Source organism: Zosterops lateralis (assembly GCF_965231275.1).
Source record: "Zosterops lateralis genome assembly, chromosome: 4".
NCBI lineage: Eukaryota > Metazoa > Chordata > Aves > Passeriformes > Zosteropidae > Zosterops > Zosterops lateralis.
Genome location: NC_139765.1, coordinates 37,162,101 through 37,183,322, shown reverse-complemented (window position 1 = coordinate 37,183,322; position 21,222 = coordinate 37,162,101).

The following is a 21,222-nucleotide window of genomic DNA, read 5'->3' as shown; positions in this document are numbered from 1 at the left end:
TGTGTCTCTAAGAAGGTAGGGGGTTAGGATACAATCTTTTATTTTTTCAAATAGCTTGTGGTATGATATTGCCAAATAAAATTGTTGATTTTGTCATACACCCTGAAGCTAGACATGGGTTTTAAAACCAGCCTGTGTAAATGTTTTGGGAGTTTGTAAAGCAGCTATTACAATAAGACCCTGAATACCTATCCTAAGGTTGTGAAGGCTGAAAGGTGACACATCACTGAACAGTTCAGCTGGAACAAAGTGTTTTTGAGGATATTGCCTGTAAGGTAAATAACTGGTCTAGGAAGAGCAGCAATATAGACCCAGGCAAAATACAGGAACATTTCAAATTCTCAGCAGACATAGTTTAGCAGTGCATTTCAGCAGTTTTGCTTGTCATCTACACTGAAACATGGCATTGCAGGAATCACCTTAATAAAGAGAATCATAGAATGGTTTGGGTTGGAAGGGATCTTAAAGATGCTCTAGTTCCAATGCCCCCACTATGCATAGGGACACCGTTCACTAAACCAGGTTGCTCAAAGCTCCATCCAACCTGTTTCTGGAAACTGACATAGAGGGGGCATTTGCCACTGCTATCTGTTCCAGGGCTTCATCACATTCACAATAATTTATTCCTAATATTCAATCTAAACCGACCCTCTGCTAGCTTGAAGCCATTCTCCCTACAAGTCCTTGTAAAAAGTGCCTCTATATCGCTCTTAGGTGCAGGAAGGCTTCTATAAAGCCTCCCCAGAACCTCTACTTCTCCAGGCTGAACAATCACCTGTGTTTGTTTCCATTCTACATCTGTAAAATGAGTTACTTGGGTTTCCTAGCCTTATGCGTATAGGAAACTGATAATAGTGGAGGACAAGTTTTGGAGAGGATGCTGTCCAACCTGATGACAATGGAAGCATTACATATAACTTGACAGGGAATTAAATTGCCATACAATAAAATTTGGACTCCCTCTGGAGAGTTAACCTGCTTAAAAGTCATTTCTGCTTACTGATAGCCTTAAAAGAACCTGGAAACCTCGTGTGATGGTGAAGTTGACTCCCTTCCAAGTTCTGGAAACTAGTTGCATCCATTAATTCTTTACATGCTTCATAATTTAGACCAAATTCAGTCAGCCTGAGAGTTTATTCAAATCTTGTGAATATTTAGGGATATGAGGTGCATCAGTAGTGTGTGTTTGAAAGTATGTTTGAACACTGATAAGCATGTTCCAAGAGTGTTACAGTCATAAAGATTGGTCTGAAAAAGGAAACAAGATTCTTTGCAAAGATTCCCTTATTCTCAAGAGTGCAGATGGAGGAAATGTGAGGCACCAATAAGGGTCACCGAAAGCAAGTTTAATTAGAAACAGCAGATGTTTTTCTATGTCATAATCACAAACACCTTCATTTTAAACGCAATTTGGCCTTCTCTTCCTCTGAAAATGAAAATAAAATGCAGAAGAAGAAAGTGGGAAAAACCCACAGCTTTCCCAGTTTTGCTTTCTAAATACTCTGAGATAAATTTTTGAAGATGAATTTTATGTATGCCAAATGCTATTGCTCTTTTTGGAAAAGTTTTCCCATTTCATCCAAGAACCTCATAATGTTATCTGCTGAGCTCCTCTAGGACCTGATAATCCTTTGGTTCTCTGCCAACACTGTGTCCTCTTGTCTAGATCTGAATAGTGTGGTTGGGTTTGTAGCAGTGGTAGAGGAGCCCACATACATCCCCATTCATCTTGAACTGATAGGGAATGTTTTTTCGTTACTAAGTATACAAAGTAGTCCACACCAAAAGATATATATAACTGGGCACTTCCAGTGAATTTTCAGATAAAGGAAATCACAGACTCCAACTATGGGCTGAGACATATTTTCACAAAAGATCTCTCTTACTTCCACACCTAAACCCATTTTCCTTTTCGTGTAGCTCATCATCTCTTGTAAATGAAGATGCCAGTCCCACCTTGTGATAACCAGTATGGCCCTAAAGGGCGTAGGAGAAAGCCCACACCAATGAGATCTTCCGTGCCTGAATCTAAGGTATGTGTCCCAGGAGAAAAAACAAGAGAGAGCACTAGCTAATCACTTGTGAGTTCAAGTGGTATCACATCAAACCAAAAGTCACAAGATGTCCCACACCAGCCTCTTCCACACAAGGGGGGAAGTAAGATACAGTACAAAACCAAACAGAACTTCTCTGTCTTATCATATTTTTCTAATGAGTTTTGTTTTCATTACAGGAATGATAGCACAAAAATAGCAATTCCAGTTATTTGCTTCTGTTGAAGCCAAACTAACCACCTGGCCAACTGGCTTATGCATACAGTTTGCTAACATTCCAGTGAGCAATAGCCTTACTTTCTCAAAGATCAGCTAGGAAATGAAAATTGAGAAGCAATAACTTTTTACAGATCCTTGCCACAAGGAAGCTTGACAGCAAGTGTGCAGGTTGTTGGGGTTTTTTTTTAGATTGCTGCTCCTTCCTACAGCAATTTTCCTAATCAAAGTGGAGCTTACATTAAACACTGAAAAATTTGCTCAATGGAAAAGATACAGAATTTTGGAAAGCTCTGTCAGAGAAACATTTATGATTTTCCTTTTCTTTAAAAACATGTTGAATGCAGCAGGAAATCTCTGGCAGTCTGTTTCTCATTTTTAAATATGTGAGTAGTTTCATTAATTGTTTCATCTACAAGATGAATTGAAAGGAGGATTTTCCTGGGATTGTACCAAGTGCATAAGTGAAATGCTTCAGCAGAGAACTGTGTTGCTCCACGTATATTTTCTTAATTAAAAGTTCACTGCAATCATTGACATTAAAGCAAATTGTGTTGAATTCCTGTTTTGTTTCAGAGAATGGGTAGATGGGTTTTACTCATGTTGTCTCACAGTTTCAGATTTTCCCAGAGCTTTCTAATGGCTCTGGTGGGCATTTCTAAATTGTCCCTTTGAGGCATTTCTCAAGATCAGTTTGTTTTTTTTTTGAAACTGGCAGCAAAACTGGAAATAAATCCCAGTTGGGGAACTCCAGGGCATCATCTGGGAGAGAAGGGTCTCTGAGTGACCAAGTGTTCAGTGGGTTGTTTATATACCACTAGACATATCTGGATGAGCCTTGGGCTCCCAAGGTGAGCCTTAGGCTGCCTGTAACAGCTCTGTGAATCCTAGTCTGGGTAAGGGATTAGTGAATGCAGAAGCAAGCTGTGCTCCCAGCTGCTCCTGACACCATTTCACACGTCAATGTTTGCAGGGGTAAAACTCACCTACTTGCCCCAGTCCATGACTTAGTGAGGGTCACCTGAAATTGGGCCACACTCATGACTTTCCACTTGTCTGAGCAGAGACTGCAAACTCTGGGCAGTGACCCATGCACAGGCCAATCTTAAGGGTGCTCATTTATGGCTGACATAAACTTTTTAGAACTTACCAGGCACCTGGAGTGAAGGGCAAGATTTGCTTTGTGTAAGGCAGGGCAAAGGTTTTCTATTACCAAGATGCTGTAGGATGCTGAAAAATGTGAGGGTCTAGCTAAGAGTCAATATATAGTGTTGACTGAATCTATGAGAAGCAAAAAGAGTGCTCTCCCTACTTAAATTCTGCTAGCCAAACACCCTATCTGAGGGTCAGCTACAAAACAAAAACAGCTTGGCAGGTCTCACTTTCATAGGAGAAAAATAAGTCACTATGAAAATGCAGTGATGAAGGCCAGACTAGCATTCATATCAGCTTGCCCAGTAATTAATTAATTGCTTTTTATCTTAACTAAAAGTGTGATGGATACATTGCACTGTAAATGCATTTCATATCATTCCTGTCCTAAAGAACATTCAATGTGATTATATTTGTATATCATTATAAATGTGTTTAGATCACAGCAGATCATCGTGCAGTATGTGAAAAAAAAAAATCTTTGTCCTTATTGATGCAAAGCTCTAGTCTGCATTTCCTTGAAGAAGCATTTCTGTAAATAGTGTAGTTGAGTGTCTGTGCAAAAGTACCTGGGAATTCTCAAAGAATCCAGGAGCTAAAACTACCAACTCAAATATTTTGAAGTCAAATATTAACTATAGTTCTCCAGTGAATTCTCTGATTTTGTTAGCAAAAAAACTAGATGTATAAGCAGACACAGTATCCAGATAATCCATTTATTAAGGTGTAGAAAATATTGTAATTTTAATTTCAGATTTCTTTTCTGTCTCATTACCAAAATTTTTACACCATAAGAATTATATTTAACCTTCCCAATACAATTTGCTTTTTTTCCCAAATTCAATCCCATAACATTTTGCATAGGATCTAGCTAATTTGCTAATCAGAAACACTTGACATGTCTGGATGTGATATATTTGTTTGGAACCCTTTCAAATCTATAAATCACTGAACTTCTAATATGGGCTTAGATAATTAAATATGCTTCTCAAGCACATTTTTTTCTTTGTGTTTGCCACACACACACACACACACACACAATCTGACACAATGCACATTCCTATTCTTTCTCTTTACAACTCTGTCTTGTATGTCCTATTCTTCCCTTTGCTCATGACTAGCAGTGATCTCTTTGAAATGAAGGTCTATCATTTTATGTATCAGTCAACACACAGCTTGACATCATTTGTATCCACAGTGCTCTGTTGGAGAGCAGAAACCTTCATAACAATACTTTAAAACCAAAATTGCAACATTTTTTGTGAATTGCACAGATAGGAAACACGCAACTCATATTGAGTCATATTTCACAGTCTGCCTCCGTGTTTCTCTTACATTGAGCATGTGTGGACGCTGTACATATTTCCTGGGTTTCAGACAACATTTTATTAAAATAAATTATTGTCTGGGATAATTGATTACCTCAATCCCAGATTCCCCTGCACAAGGGACTGAATGGGTGTACTGGAAATTTTACCTTTAGGCAATTGCTTGTGGACTTACAAGGTTATAGCAGAATTTCTGTCAGGTTTCCCTTAGTAAAAAGAAATTATACATTTTTTTGTCTTATCAAATACATCCTCTTAATCACAGAGCTATGTGGCAGGGGCTGCTGTTTAAAAAGGGCCAGAACTTTAGATGTGTAACTTACAAAGCACTTTTGCCACAGAGATGATAAATATTTAGTGCTTTGGGTACACACTGTGTGTTATGTGACCTGCATCCACATGAGGCAGAGCAACTCAGGCTTCAGACTTCAGGAGTTTTAAGTCTCATTCTGGGCTGACTTACTGTCAGAAAGACTTTATGCCAAATACATCTCTGAAACACCATGACCTGAAACACCCTGACCAACAAATACTGGTGATAGAATATGGAAGTGTGTCCTGGCACACATTTAGGTCATTGCAACAAACAGAACAATGGCCACTGCTGCAGGGAAAGGGCTGGGAAATAACCTTACAGATCCTGTGTTACTTTGAAATCACCCATTTATCCCACAAGTTTAAACACCTCAAGGAGCATCACATGCTGCAGAAAGATTAAATGTCCTGGTAGGTATCAGGGTCCCTGGCTATAAAAGCATCTCGTGTCTTCTTTCCCTCATCAGCATGCAGCAAAGCAGAAAGAGAGCAGCTGGTTCTTTGTAATGGTGATGCTTTTAAGATGACCAGGTGATGTAGAAGAAAAGCAAGAATAACCTAGGGGATCCAATGGAAGAGTGATCAAAGCTTTCCAGAGCTTTGATCAGTTTGCTGCTGCTGACCTTCTGAGTATCAGTATGAACCTTTCACACTTCCTCCTTCCCAAGAAGATCTCACAAAATACAATTTTACATAACTTGCAGGAGGATCATGAAATGTCTATATGTGCATGAATTTTATGTATCCTGATAGCTCTGTAAATAATTTATCATAGCCAGTGGAGAAGTATGGCATCTGGTAACACTGTTAAGTAAAAACATAAAGCATTTGTTGAAAAAGTACTAACACATAATGGAGTGTTTCACACTCTTAAGGAAATTCAGATTTCAGGAGAAAAATCACTGATGTTTTTCAAAGCTAGGAATGACAAGGCTGTGCTCTTATTTCTTTAAACATAAAGCAGGTGTAACACTGTATTCATAATTCACACTCCCACTGCAGCAGCCCCACCAAAACAACAGCATCCCTCTTTCACCATCACCACAAAAGAAGGAAGATGTTTGAAACTGTTTTGGCAGTAGTGTGGATAGTAGTGCTGCTCAAAACTAGTGAGAGCTCTGAGTCATTTATTTCTGGATTTTGCAATTTCCTTATTTTTTAAAAGACAACAAAAGCAATAAAACCAGAAACTACATTACTGTAAAATAAATGGTTTCTTGCAGCACTTCCCTGGAATATTCTGTTTGAAAGGTCTTTGCCACCCCGAGGAAATACTGTTCTTGTTCTCTTTCACCAGTGAGGTAGATGCCTTATGAAGGACATCAGGACTTTTCAGTGCAGTAGTTCATTTGCATATCAGTCCCTGAAATATTAATATGGGAGCTTTCCTGCTGAATTGCTCCCCAGTGGCACTATTAAAACATGTTCATTTACACCACTTTCTCTGTCACAGTGAGGCGTTATAGTCGCAATGGTTTTTCTTAGTGCAGTAATCTGTTTCCTCTTAAAGAGGAGTATCAATTGAAAGCATTGATCAATAAGGTGATACAAGGTGACATATGAAGACAGAAATACTTCTGATTTCCTTGTAAAAATGTTATTTCTAATATATAACCTGTGGATATTGTCTCACACACTGGAATACATTCACATCTTACTAACATAAGGGAAAACTGAAGGCAAAAGCTCAACCTTGAGTAGCATCCTAAGAGCAGAGAGGAATAATGAGGGCTTCCCATCAGATGATTTAGACACCAGTTTTTCTGCAAGTCATCCTTGTGTTTTTCTTGGGAATTTAATTTTGAAAGCCACTACCAACTACATTTTTAGATTCTGATTCATTACCCATGAAAACTAAAGTCTTGTTTTCAGGGTATTGTTTTAGGGTTCATTAAATATTGAAGTTGGAATACATGATCTTCCTTTTACAGGCAGTACCCGTTTGTTAAAAATAGGTGCTTAAGGTTTTTTTCAAAACATTTAAAATTACTGTGAGATGTCAAAAAACAGCACTTTATGAACTACTGGTTTTCATACATCCCATTCTAAATAATTAAAAAGGTGAAATACTTTGTTTATAACAATATATATAATTCTTGTTGAAATTCGAGTTATGACAATCCAATAATATAACATATAAGTGTTTAACTCATGTGACTCTAATAATAATAGGAAACAGAGTGAAGCAACACTTACTGGAAGATAGAGAATTATTACTCTGCATTTGTTTGTAAGTGCATTTGAAAGAAGAAATAAAATGTTGAATGTTGAAATCACTAGAATAACGCCAGTATATAAAAGGCTGTCTACTGAATTGATATAACCTGGGCTTTACAAAGCCAATTCGTACTCCTTTTGAGTAGTTTTGGCAACCTGAGTAATAATGCTCCAATATTTGCAGGAATCTACTAGTGGACTAGAGCTTAAAGCAGTTCCCTTTCCATGTAGATTGCCTCTGTGATCCTAAATGGCATTACTTCAGTTGGCAAATTAAAACAAACTTGCTTCCCATGATGAATACAAATTAAGCTATGTCTCAATGAGATTTTTTTTTCCCACTTGTTGATTCCTCTAAATATACTGGGAGACATTTGGCATTCTTACTGCTTCTTTGCAGAAGCAGCCACACAACACTAGCAAAAGGATAGCAAAGGAGTACATTAACTGTCAGGAAGAGAATCATGGAAAAAAAGTAGGGAGGGCAAGACTTTTCTCATCTTTGCCCAGATATAGTTTTTTGCCCAGGGACTATAATAGTTTCCATAATAGTCAACTTTCCACGACCCAGTAACAGGAAGATTTTCCAAATGTGTGTCTGTTGTGATTATTTAATTAGATGAATCTGTCAGAGAGATGATGTCACTGACATCATTTTATGAAACTAAAAGAAACAGAGAACTGTTGTGTTTAAAAGTGATGGACAGTGCACAACCTTGCATGTGGAGATAGGTTTATGTTGTTGATTTACTGGAACGAGTTCCTCCTGGGTTCAGTAATTAATATCTCCTGAGTTAAGTGCCTCATGTCATTGCACTAATAAATCTCATCCTGTGCTGAAAGAAGCTGAATTTCCTGAGGTGAGTGTGCCACTGAATTTATGTGTACAAAAAGCAACACCTTTCAGGGAAGTAAATAAGTCAGTGACATATTCCATCTTTACTATGGTTTATGTGACAGCTCTCTTTAGATTTCCAGAATGTTAAACTCCATGGGATCAAAATCTATATGTTATCATGGAACTACATTTTTTCTCTATTGCTTAAATCCAAAAGTAAAATGCTTTCCAGAAATTACAAACATTTGGGTTCACAATATTATTCTTGTCTTAATCCAGTCTGTTTTCAAGCAGCACTTTAAAAAAAAATTACCAGAAAACACAAACCATGACTGAGTACACACAACCACTAAAAATTACCAAACAGTTTCTAAAGGGAAGCTTCTAATTCTGCCCTCTCACTCCAGGTAACTTCATGGCTGTAGAATTCTATTGCTACCACTGATTACCACATGAAAAACATGTCAGCTTGCAGTAGACCAAAGGGCTCCTAAAAATCACTTCCTGCTGCTCTCTGAGAAGGGGTCAGAAATCCTGCAATAGTGTTGCTCTTGCTCCTGCTCCAGCAGGATGGAGATGGGATGACTGTACTCTCTGCTCTTTCCTAGAGGTGGCTTCCTGCCCTGCCCTTTCAGTGACTTTCAGTGAGCAGAAGGAGCAGCGCTGCATGCCATTGGTTTGGATTGATTTGCAAAAGCATACTAAGCTGGAAGACAAAGTAAATCCTTCCAAGACCTTTTCATACCTTCCTTCTTTTTCTTCATATGCAGTAGGACATATGTGCCTCCATATGTGAAGCAGTGCTTATGTCACAACAGAAGCTGCTAATGGGTTGGAGAAGCCAAGGAGTTTTGCTTAGTTCCCTTAACCAAGGGAACAATTATTCCAGCCCCAGCTCCACTTCAACAAAGCTGCCCTATATGCGGATCCAAACACTTGGATGAGGCCCCTTGTCGTCTTGTATACTCCAGACTTTTCCACCTACCACAATATGGTGTGCCAGAGAAGAAAAATCTATGTGTGGGAGAATCAGAAGGGTTTCAAAGATGTGTTTGCACATAGTATTTCTATTAAATGTTATTATTTAATAACCTCGCTTTTAAAGTCAACCTATTTTCCTTTTGCATGTGTGTCTAAAAGCTAAAACCCAAACAGAACAAAAGGAGCTTTTATAATCTTAAGAAAACATTCAAAGCCTTTTCATTAATCAGCTTAAAAAACTTATTTATTAAATAAAAATTTGCCAAGCAAGCTTTTTCATTCAAAATCATTTGACCAGTTCTACTTGCTATAAAATAATGAAAAGCAAGAGGATTACTTTGTGCATGTTCAACTAAAACTAGGAAAAGCTGAAAGTCTTTTCCTGACAGTGCTGAAATGCCCTTAATACATCTGAAGATATTTTATACAATTTTCTGATCTAACTTGAAGGAGTCCTATGTTACGTCTCATCTCACTAGCTAAAGAGGACTAACCTTTCTGAGCTACGTGACTATAACTTTATTATACTTGTCATCTGCAAGAAGAATGAACCCTCAGCAGGAAATTTTTGTGCTTCGGAGGATTCAGTTTCAACGATCTGAAACTAATCATGAGTTAAGTCAGCCAGGGGGGATAATTACAATAAGGAAACAAAAAGAGTGATAATTGAAATTAGGTTAAAAATGCTTAATAAGTTTATAAGATCTCAGATGGACAGAACACTACATACAGCATATAATAATTCAGCCTCATCTAGGAGGAGAGTAAAACCAGAAAAGGATAAAATGAGCCTTAGATGGTGAGAATAATTAATAGAAGCTATATGGAATCAGGAAAAAACAGATAGAAGAAGGAAAGAGCAGGTCAAAGCCTACAGAATATGCAAAACCAAGAAGGTTTCTAGGAGATGGGAGCAGGAGCCCTAACACCAGCTGTGAGAAGCAGTTGTGGAGAAATGATAGGTCAGTAACATGGAAAGACTATATTCAACAAGTGTTTTTGATCTTCAGCTCAAGGAAGTCATTGCTTATTAGAGCTCCCAACAATAAAAACCAAGGACAAAAAACAAGATGGCAGTAATTTTAAACATTTTAAAATTAAGCATGCCTGAATAACTTATATTGTACATCCTAAAAGACTAAGCTGAAAAGATGTGCCAACACAAATTATGAGACTTAATACCTTTGAATAACAGAATAAAATAAAAATAATGAATAAAATAAAAATAATGAATAAAATAAAAATAATGAATAAAATAAAAAAGCCTCTGTTGAGTATTTTTAAAGTATTTATAGTTTTAAAAGTATTTATAGTTTAATCATGCTGATATAAACCCAGACAAATAATGAAGAGATGATATAGCAGTGGGTAATAGAGAACTAAGGAAAGGAAAAAATCAAATTAGCTTCAATTTAAGGAAAAAAATTCTCAAAAAATATTAATGTTTTGTTTGGTCGGGGTTTTTTGCTGGGACTCTAAGGCTTAGCTGAGAGTGTCATTGTTGTTGATTTAATACAGTTAATGTCTTCTTAATGTTTTTCAGGAAGGTTTTGACTTTGTTCTATATAGTTTCTTCACTAAAATGAAAAGATGACAAAAGCTAACGTTGCATACTTTTGAAGGATCCCAAAGTAGTTAACTACTTTGGTGTTAGAATAAATCTAAACAGCTTTTGCCATCATTGAACAGCTGTGTTTCTAATAAGGACCCTTGGGGGTCATTTATATTGAACATTTTTTCCCATTGACCTTGCAGCAAGTGCAAAATGTAAAAAGGAAAAGGCTGAAAGCTGGATCCATACTTATTCCCCTGGCCGAAAGCATGAACCCACAGTCAAGCTCTAATGAGCCAAATGGGAATCACAACTATTAGGACTATAAGTACAGAGCTCAAATTTTAAATCAGTTTATTGTGACTAAAATCTGAAAAAAACCCCCAAAACAACAAGATTAGATGTAATTTTTACTTTGATCAAAATTATTAGCACTATTTTAGTTCATCCAGTGCAAATTCCATGTAAGACCAGCTTCTGCTTACTTCTGCCCCTTGAGTGTTCTGGTCACAGTGTGTAAACAAGAGGAGTCTCTACAAAGAACTAAACCTTTCTACATATCAGAAATGGGCATGATTTTCAATGTATGTACTTTATATTGATGGTTCTGCTTTTTGAGCAAAATTCAGTGCTGGCCACAGTTTAGAGAACACTCCTCCAGTCCAACAGCTGTTCCTGCTGATTAAAAGCTGTAGAAGGGAGACTTCAAATTCTCTCCTGAATCTAATCTAATGCCTATAGAAACAAAAAGCAAAAAACAGAACAGAAATAAACAAAAAAAACCCACCCCAAACCCGCCCCCCCCCCCAAAAAAACCAAAAAAACAAAAACAAAAACCCAACCAGACAAACAAACAAACAGCAAACAAACAAAAAACCCAAACATGATAACTCAAGCTTGCTTTGTGACAGATTTCTGGTAGTCACTGAAAAAATCCTAACAACAGGGGTACAAAAAGTGTCACACTTTGTTTGCATTAGGCAGGATACTTCCATTAAATTGAGAATTCTCAAAATATCATTATGGCTCATGGCTCACAAAAGCAGAAGAATGATTCAAAATAACACAGAGGTGTTAATCAGTTTTATCTCAAAAAGCAAACAGTGAGCTGTGAACTTACCAGAAAAATCTAGATTACTTTATTCTGTCTCTTAAATCTATCTTCTTCCTTTGTGAATGTCATTTCTTTTTCTGTTCTAGCCTTTGGCCTACAACCATCTGCAGGGTGTACACTGATGCTATTAGACAGCTCTGCAGGAATTGGTCACACCTTCTCTGGGGGCATTTCCTGCAAAGTATCAATTTGTTCCACCAACAAAATGGTTCATTTCTCACAGTGTCCTATTTTACCTTGTTTTGTCTTTCCCCATTGTCATTTATTTCCTGATGGATTTAGAGGCTTCAGAAATTCACTGACACTCAGTAAAGTATAATATATCACATACGTATGCTAGCAGTGTTTGCATAAACACAGTATATCTCCAGGTGTATTTCATATATTTTCTCCTTCCATCTGAGAATGGAAAATTGAAGAGTGATTGTTATGTTTCTGAGAAGTTGAGTATGTCTTTTTTCTCAAGCAATACTTTATTCAGGTGCAATGCATACATATTACTTATTTAGCAGTCATCTATAATTCCATGTGAGACAGGTAAGGTTTTAGATAAATAGGCCAGTCATAAAAGTAAACAGCTGAGATTTTCTTTTCTCCCATTTGTTGTCAGCAATAACAAATTTACAACAACAACATTCATGCTGTGCCGTGCAACATATTAATTTGGAACATTTTAACACTGAGTGCTGTCGTACTCCCCTCCCTTCCTATCCCTCAATAAAAACAAGTTCATAAAAGCCCTGGCCCAGATCCAGAGCACCTCAGATCCAGCTTTGAGGATGCCTCATTTTTAGGTGCCTTTGCTTGGGAAGAGGACTGAAAGAGTTTTTCTAAACTAAATTTCCCACTGCCCTACAAAGTGGAAAGAGGTGAGTACTTGTAAAGGACTCCGGGAAGTTCAATCTACTTGTGGAGCCTGCTGGTACTCTACTGCTTTGTAAAGTATCCCATCAGTATAGGAAAAAACAGCCAGCAGGACATCCTGTGTTTGCAACATCCCAGGACTTTGTTGTTTTGAAGCTGTTTCTCCTCATTTTTATACAATGGCAAAAAACCAGAAAATACAGGGAATAGAGTTTCACTGCCTAAACATTTCTGCTGAGATTGCACAGGGTGGTGTGAAAGACAGCTCCTGTCCAGCCAAGAGAACAGGCCCAACTGTTGCTCATCAGTTTTAATTTAGCCTTTCCAGAAATCATCCTTTCCAAGAAGTCTGGCACTAAACCAAAGCTCTAAAATGAGACAAATAAATAATTGCATTTCTTCTAATAAGCTGGAACAGAATTCTCTTTGAAAATGGAATTGGATGGTACACTGTATTTTGCATACTTTATATAAATAATTACCATCATCTTCAAAATTATACAAATTTTATCTCTTCAACCTTTGCTTTGTATCTAGAAATCCTTAATGCACAAATCATAATTATGTCACATGACATAAAGGAAGTTTTTACATAATTTATCCAAAGTTGACGTCAAAAGGTGAAATATAAAATACAGAATAAAAAACCAAAAAACGTCAAGTAAACATGGGAAAAGATACAGATATTAAAGATTAAATATGTAAGTTATTCTCATAATGAACCATCCATTGCCCCTGAAAAATGCAAACACATCCTCATGTTATTTATAAATCATGCCATCCCAGAAGACTCTGGAGATTTTCATGACTGTTAAAGATTAGTCAGTATAATCAAGATTTTCAGCAAGGTCTGTGATTCTTACAAGAAGATTAGCCATACCAACTCAATTGGTATTTAGGAGTTCTGACTGGATTTCTCTTCCAGGAGCTTCTGCCTTTTCAAATTTGCATCTGCTTTTAGCAACCTCAGTGTCCTTTAAGAGGGGTCCCTTTGCTTGCAAGGAACCTGCTCATTCTTTTGAGGACTCTGTCACTAAAACTGTGCCTCACCTTATCCGTTTTCAAGCTAACAACTATTTTCTCAGAAGGCACACATCCATGTATGAAAATGCAAATTTAGCAACCATTTTTTTCCTTTTATTTCTGCACTTATTTATCACTTTAACATGTTTCTATATTGTCTTCCTTACCTTTTTCTTAAAGTGTACGTCTGTCATCCGTGTGGCCTCAGTAAAGGGACTTTTAGCATCCAATTATGCCTGACAGTAACTGCTGTTAGCTGGAGATACTATGGTGCAATAAATGCACGTTTTTCTAAGGAAATTTTAAAGTTACCCCAAATTTATTAATAGAAGAGAAGTAACATCATTACCTATGAAACCAGCAAGGAATTTAACTAATAGAAATCTATATGAAGCAGAAATTAAACACATGAAGAGTCCTGGAACCTTAACAGCTGGTCTATAACAAAGTCATTTTGTCCAATTTGAGGAAGGACAATCCTGTGTGTAACAGTGAAAGTGGTGCCTCAAGAGAAAGCCAGTGTGATCCAAAAACTGTCCTTGATCCATCCCTGTGTCTGTATTTTGCAATAAATCTTCCCATATATGCTGCTGGGTATTGAACTAAGTGCAAGTTGGGACATATTAGGACAATTTTTTTAGGCATTAGAAATGTGATAAAGAAGAACTTCCTAGTAGGTTATGATATTTAAATTCAATGAATTATGCAAGAGTAACATCCAAAACAGACTCCCTTTTGGGGAAGTCTTACTTTAATTGCTTATGTCCAAAATTCTGCTCCTGAAAACTTCAGCTCATTCCTGAAGAGTTTTAATTCTTTAAGCATTCTCTGAGCAGGTTCAGAATTGCCTGAGTGGATTATGCCTCTTGGCAGAGGTCACTGCCACACCTGGGGCTCATATTCCATCCTGGTAACAGCCAGCTCGGCCACAGTTTAAGGAAGCCAGGTTCATTGTCCTCATTTGGCTGAGAATTTTCAAACTTACATCACAAGAAAGGACCCTGACCCGCTGCTCCGCCTAACTGAGACCTGGAAGTTGAATAACATCTGTGTCACTACTAATCAGAGTGCAAAGGAAAACCCATTTCCTGTGCCTGTTTTTTAGGTCGCTCTCCTGGGTAGGAGGAGGCCTCAGCTGTGGTGTCTGCTCTAAGGACTGCCTAGTCACTGCACCTCAGGAATGGTGCACGTGAAATATATAAACGGACCATGGAAGAACGTCTCCAGCCTGTGTCTTTGCTTGTCCCCAAGGAGTACTCTAACTACATAATCATGCAAATGGAAAAACTCTTTCCAGTATTTTCATGCTTTCATGCACATCACAGCAGGTACCATGGGTAATGTCTCCAAAGAACCAGGTGGGCTAGCAAAGCAGAGTTAACAAACCCCTGATGGACAGATATGACCCCTATTCTCCTATGCCACCAATAAAGATGGGGAGAATTATTTTATTGCAAGTAAAGAAGTGGTAATAACATTACTATAACTATGTTAATTTAAAATAAATATTTAAAAATATGACCCATACTCATCTTTAGAGGAATACAGTGTGGACCTGTGGAAGGGAGTGAGAGAAAAGGATGGGCTGCTGCAGAGTTGCTCATGTGCCACAGCAGTCCTGAAGACCAGGTCAAGCTAGAGACGACCTGAAATCCCTTCCTCATTTTCACTAGCTCTCAACAGCAGCTTCAAGGCTCACTAACCTGGCAGAGAGCCTTGCTTTCCAGGGAGGAATCCTGAGGAATCAAACTGCATGGGACTCAGAAGTCATCCTACAAGCCAGTCACAGGCAGCAGCTGAACTCATGGCTGCAACATCACTGACATAGGATCCATGTAGCAGCCTGGATTACATCTTTGCTCTGAAAAACACTCCTCCAAGGTGGTTTAGACATGGAATGTGACCATTTTTTTTACCTACAGAGATCAGTGCTTTAAATGAAGATAATTTCTGATCTTATGGCTGGATGTCCCATAAGAATCTGGTGTTATTTGCAAATATAATGTCATTTGTTCTTTGCGTCTCTCTAAGAAATAAAAGCTACTCTAACTGCAAAGGGATGGTATATAGGTGGTCTCAAAAAAATACTGTAAAATTGTATGTAAAAGTAATGTAAAAATACCAGTCTGATTCATGGTGGTAGAATGTGTAATTTATAACAATATGGGTGAAATTAAAGGATCCCTATATAAAAATAATATATTGTCATTGTTTTTAAAACTGAACAAAGTGAAAGAAGTATTAAATAGTATATCATGTACATGTGTCACTGACAATATTGTTGCACAATGCAAATCAGTCACTATGTTTGCATTATATAAGGTCATAAATTTTTCATTTATTTAAGAAACTTCAATTATGCAGTACTTGATGAATGTAAGCAGAAGCTACTACTAACCAGAAGAGAAATAAAACTTATAAAGAAATCATAGTTCTTTGCTTCCCAGTAGAGTTCAAAAGCAACAGAATTTGTACAACAAACAAGGGGAAAAGTACAGGCCTTTCTCGTAGTATTACTAAGCTCATATCTAAAATAACATACAGATTTTATGAAGTGGCAGCTGTGGAGTTTGTGCATGTATGAGAGACAGATGGAGATGATCAGCTGTAACGTCTCCAAAGGGGCTTTTGTGGTGCCTCAGACCAGTGAATCATGAAATGAGAAATATTTGTGTGATAGAGCTCAGGAGCTCCGTACAAGATGAAAGCAAGTACCATCAAGTTTCACATTCCACAATTTTCTACGTGGGTGTGTGTGATTGAGTTTTCTGAAATTCTGCATGGTTTTTGTTATGTTTTGTTTAAAAATGGTTTGTTCCTGACACCCCTTCCCCATACCCCTTGATGGTCTTCTCCCTGAGAGATGCTCTGTCAATCACCCTGTTCTATCTGGAAGATTTGGGGCAGAAAGCCATGGGATTTGTTTTGGGGACAGGGCAACACCTTTCTCTTTTGTTCTGTTAAGTTCCCCTGTTCTGGGTCACACCCTCCCTTCCCTGCTATTGGTTCTGGGTTTGCCTCTCCTGGGGAATGCCCACTCAGGCAAAAAGGGGCAACCCAAAGCCAAGACCCCGTCTATTGCACAAAGTTTGGCCAGGAGAAAAATAAAGCCTGGTAAACCCATGCAAGAGTCCACTCTCTCTCTTCCACATCTCTGATCACGCTCCAGCTTTGGATTCCAAACCTGCCAAAAACTTCCACCATATCATCACAGGGCAAAGCTAGCCGGTGGGCAGCCCTGAAGCTGTGGTATTTCTGTGCAAAATTTTGTTGAGTTTCAGTTACTGCAGGGGTGATATTAAATGCAAGTCAAAAGACTGAAGTGCTACAGCTGTTATGATGTATAATATAAACATTTTCACATTTGACTTTGAGCTTTAAAAGTATGCTATATAATGGGCTCAAAGTGAGTTATAGGCTGAAAACCACCATAATTATACATGCTATTTTATGAACCAAACTGGGCCTGAAAGTTGCATCTTGCTTTGGTCTTAAAGACATTTTCTGTATGCTTATTTTACACATACAGTGTGACTGAAGCATTTAATATCTCTCAAGGTCTTCAGCTTCCTCCTTTACTAAGCAAGCACCTTCCTGATCTGGTCGTCGTAGTGCCCACAAACATTTCAGTTTCAGTGCAACTCTTCTAACTGTTACAATATTATTTTTGTTCTCCAAGCAGGGCAGACCCATTTATGGTAGCCAAAACCAATGTTTAAATTTCAGGTTAAATACTATCCACAACTGGGATGAGCTGCGCACACTTGCTTGGTCGTGTGCAGGGCAAGGAGCAGCTGGGCTGGATCTGCAGTCAGGCCACTTTTTGACTGTCACGAGGAAGTTCTCATGAGCCACACTGAGCTGGTTTGGCTTATCCATTGCAAAGCATTCCTGATACATTGGATTGAAACAGGAAGAAACTAATACAGGGATGCACACACGTGGGATGCACACCTTGCATGGATAGCTTTGATATCTGTTGTCTGCTGAAGTGGCATGCATTAGGTCAGTGAGGTAGAGCAACTTTAGCTGCTAAACCTTGTGCTTGACTGAGATATATTCTGCACTATTGGTAGGATAAAGTGAAGAAAATATGGGGAACTGGGGTTTTTGCTGAAGGAATTTTAGAGCTCAGTGGTCATTAATGCATCTTCTCAACTGAGTATTTCTAAGATCTGAAAGGTAAGAAGAGGTAAATTGTGGTTCATTCCGCATCTTTAATGATGGTCATTTAGCAACAGAAATACATGAAACAGTCACTTGAGTGTCACTCTTCAATCTTATAATGAGGGCAGTTTTCCATCACAAAGAGTTACTATTTTAATTATCTTCCTATACAGGCACTGTTTCTACTAGAGACCATAACTTCTGTGAATGCTGAAATCATAAAGACAAGGGGTTAATGCTTGTTTTCATGTAATCCATGGAAGCCAGGAAGTTATTCATGTTTTACATTGTGATTAACTTGGTGATTTTTAATATGTTGTACTTACTCTAAAATAAATACCAAAGATGGTACTTTGCATTTGGTACATGGTCTAGAAATAATTTATGAGGCAAAAGAAATATATATTAAATGCAAATTCAGGAATTCCTTGTTTGTGTCATTCAAATTTTTTCTGCCAACAATTCAAATAATTTATATAATTACCACCCAACTTCTGCACTTATTTATCAGTTTATTTTGTTTCTGTATTGCCTTCGTTACCTTTCTCTTAAGTCAAAGATGGGAATAATACTATTATAGTAAAAGTCTTTACAATGGTAGAATGACAATGGCTACACACACTTCCTAAAGCCAAAACTTTTGTCTGTTCACCCTCCACTACCCTCCAGGCTCCTTAATTGTTGACTTGGGGCAGAGATGTTGTGGTGAGTCATCAGTGGCCCCAGTCTTTTGCCAGGAGTATGATAATGATGATGATTTCCTGTTCATTCCCTAGGGCCACTTGGCACTTTTTTCATCTGCTTGCTAAAACAATATGCACCTTGCTATTTCTTCATTGGTTTGTAATTCCATATTATATCTGCATTTACTATATATGTTTTGTTTTATATGTGTTAACTGCCTGGTTCTGGTTGTCGGCTTTGAAAATGTTTTTGCCAGTGTCATCCTATGCCCCTGCAGCTACCATCCCGCACTTTTCTGCTCTTCTACACGGCACCTTGTGTACCCAGTTTCAAACCTCCCATTTGCATCACATGGGAGAGGCTCTACTGAAGTCACTATTTTCTGTCTGAGAACTTTCAGCCTTTAAGTTACCCTGAGTTTCCTCGGTTTCAGGAAGTTCAGGATTTAGAGCAAAGCTCGATTGAAGTTTAACTCTGTGTTTGAATTCCACATTGACAGGTGAGTTGATTGCTTATTTTATGGAACTGATATTTTTTAGATGCTGGAAATATTTCCTAATCTGTCATTTCTAACCTTGGTATTTCAGAAGTGTAATTGGGGGATTCCCTGTATGGGGGACAAAAGACCCAAATTAAACTGTGCAAAAAGCCCATCAGCACCATCTGCAGTTGATTCTTGCCTGGTCATTCAGCAGTAGCACTTACACTCTACAACTGGATGTCCTTAATTGAACCTCAGAAGGTTTCTTGCCTATTTGAAACCTAATTAATCATAATAGTTTTGGGGCAGTTGCCAGTCAGTTGATTTTGTGAGTTTGGTTTAGATATTTTTCCTGTGAATTTACAAAATAATTCAACTCTTTCAGAATTCCTGATTCCTTAGTACCTCAAAAACAAATTACAGGCACAGATAAAATTCATCTCCACTCACTACTTACTTAGCACTTTTGCTTAGAGAAAGTATTCTGTGAACACTTATCATTTTATTTTAGTGTAATACCATTTTTTTCCATTTCATTTTCAGTGGAAGCAAGATGTCACTGGCTGTTTGGCTATGCGTGTTCAAGGCTGGCCTTTTTCTGTGAAGAAATGTATTGTTGTTTCTTCATTTGATATAAGCACATCACTCTTATTTTGCTAATGGATGTTTCAAAGTATATCTATTACTAACCCCTTAATTTTCTGTGTCAGTAACATTCTTTAAGTTCTATTTCTTAAATTCTCAAAACTAAATTTCTTCCACTGCCACATTTGTGAACTCCATTTGCCTGCTCATCACTCCTCATACAGTATCATGGCTAATTTTTTTCCCAAAACTACCCTTAACAAGAAATCTGAAGACAAAGTGTAAGTTGATATAATAAAGGCTGTGCTAAACACCTACTGCTTCATGAGCAGATCCTTTTGAGGTAAATGAAAAAAGACAACAGCTTGCATCAAGCTTCTTGTATTATCATATTTGGAACCCATCAGCCTACATTTTTGTACAAACATCTTTGAAAATCTTCTGCTTCTGTCATCGTGTTCTAAAGATAGATGCATTAGTAATAAAACCTTATTTGATTAAATAATTAAATTCTTGTCAGCCTTAATTAAACACTACCTCTTAACAGAACTCTAATTATTTCTGCTTAGATTTTTCAGGTCACAAAAACTACTCTTGCTTCTAAAACATGCAGCAACTCTTAATCTAATTTAGTTTAGTGGTTTTTTTCACCCTGTTGTTCTAAACCAATTCATCATACTCAATGAGGGCTACAAATACCAAGCATCCTATTCCTGCATCATTTTGGGACCCTTTCTCTACTGCCACAGAAATCTCACAGAACAGAAGAACCAGTTCAACAGATATCTCCCTGCCTTTTAGGAGCATTGTCCAAGACAGAAGGTAAGTTTCACTTCCCAATATCTTCCCAACACTATTCCCAGTTTGGTTCCATCCTTTATAGTATTTTTCATACAGATCTTTTACAGTGACTGTTTATCAGATTCTGAGCTCAACAAAAGGTGAAAACTTTGAAAAACATTTCATTTATGGTAATGCAGAACAGCAGCTCAATTAACAGAAATTGTATTAAAAAATGGAAAATGAGTGTGATATATATTTTGGTTCAGCTCAGCACAGAGAAGTTGTGGATGCCCATCCCTGAAAGTGTTCAAGGCATAGCTGGTGTCCCTCCAGGTAGCTGGAACTTGATAATCATTAATATCTCTTCCAATGCAAACCATTGTATGATTCTATATGTTTTAATATATAAAAAAATTGGATGTTTTTATGTTCATACAGATACATACAGATTTATGTAACAGATTCTGCTCAGCTTTAATCAAAACTCCCTTACAGGTAAACCTGCTTTCAGATTCTTCAATATGAGTAAAATCTCTCTCTTAATAAATTAAGGGTTTACAACCTGCTCAAATCTAATATACTTATTCCACTTGTGTCTTACTCAAAAAAAGAAATCATAAAATAAAAAGGGGGTTTATTTTATTTATTTGGACTCAAAGGATGACTTTGGAGACTTTGAAGATCATGCAACATCAAAACAAAGTAATGTTACTCATGATTGCATGGCCTTTTATTTTTAAAAAAATAACATGCCATTGTCTTACTTCATCAGATTTCTTCAGTTCACCCTTCCATATATCAAAAGAAATGAACTTAAGAAAGTTGAAAAGAAAAGCTTTTACGCAAGCTACACTGCTTATCATTGGCC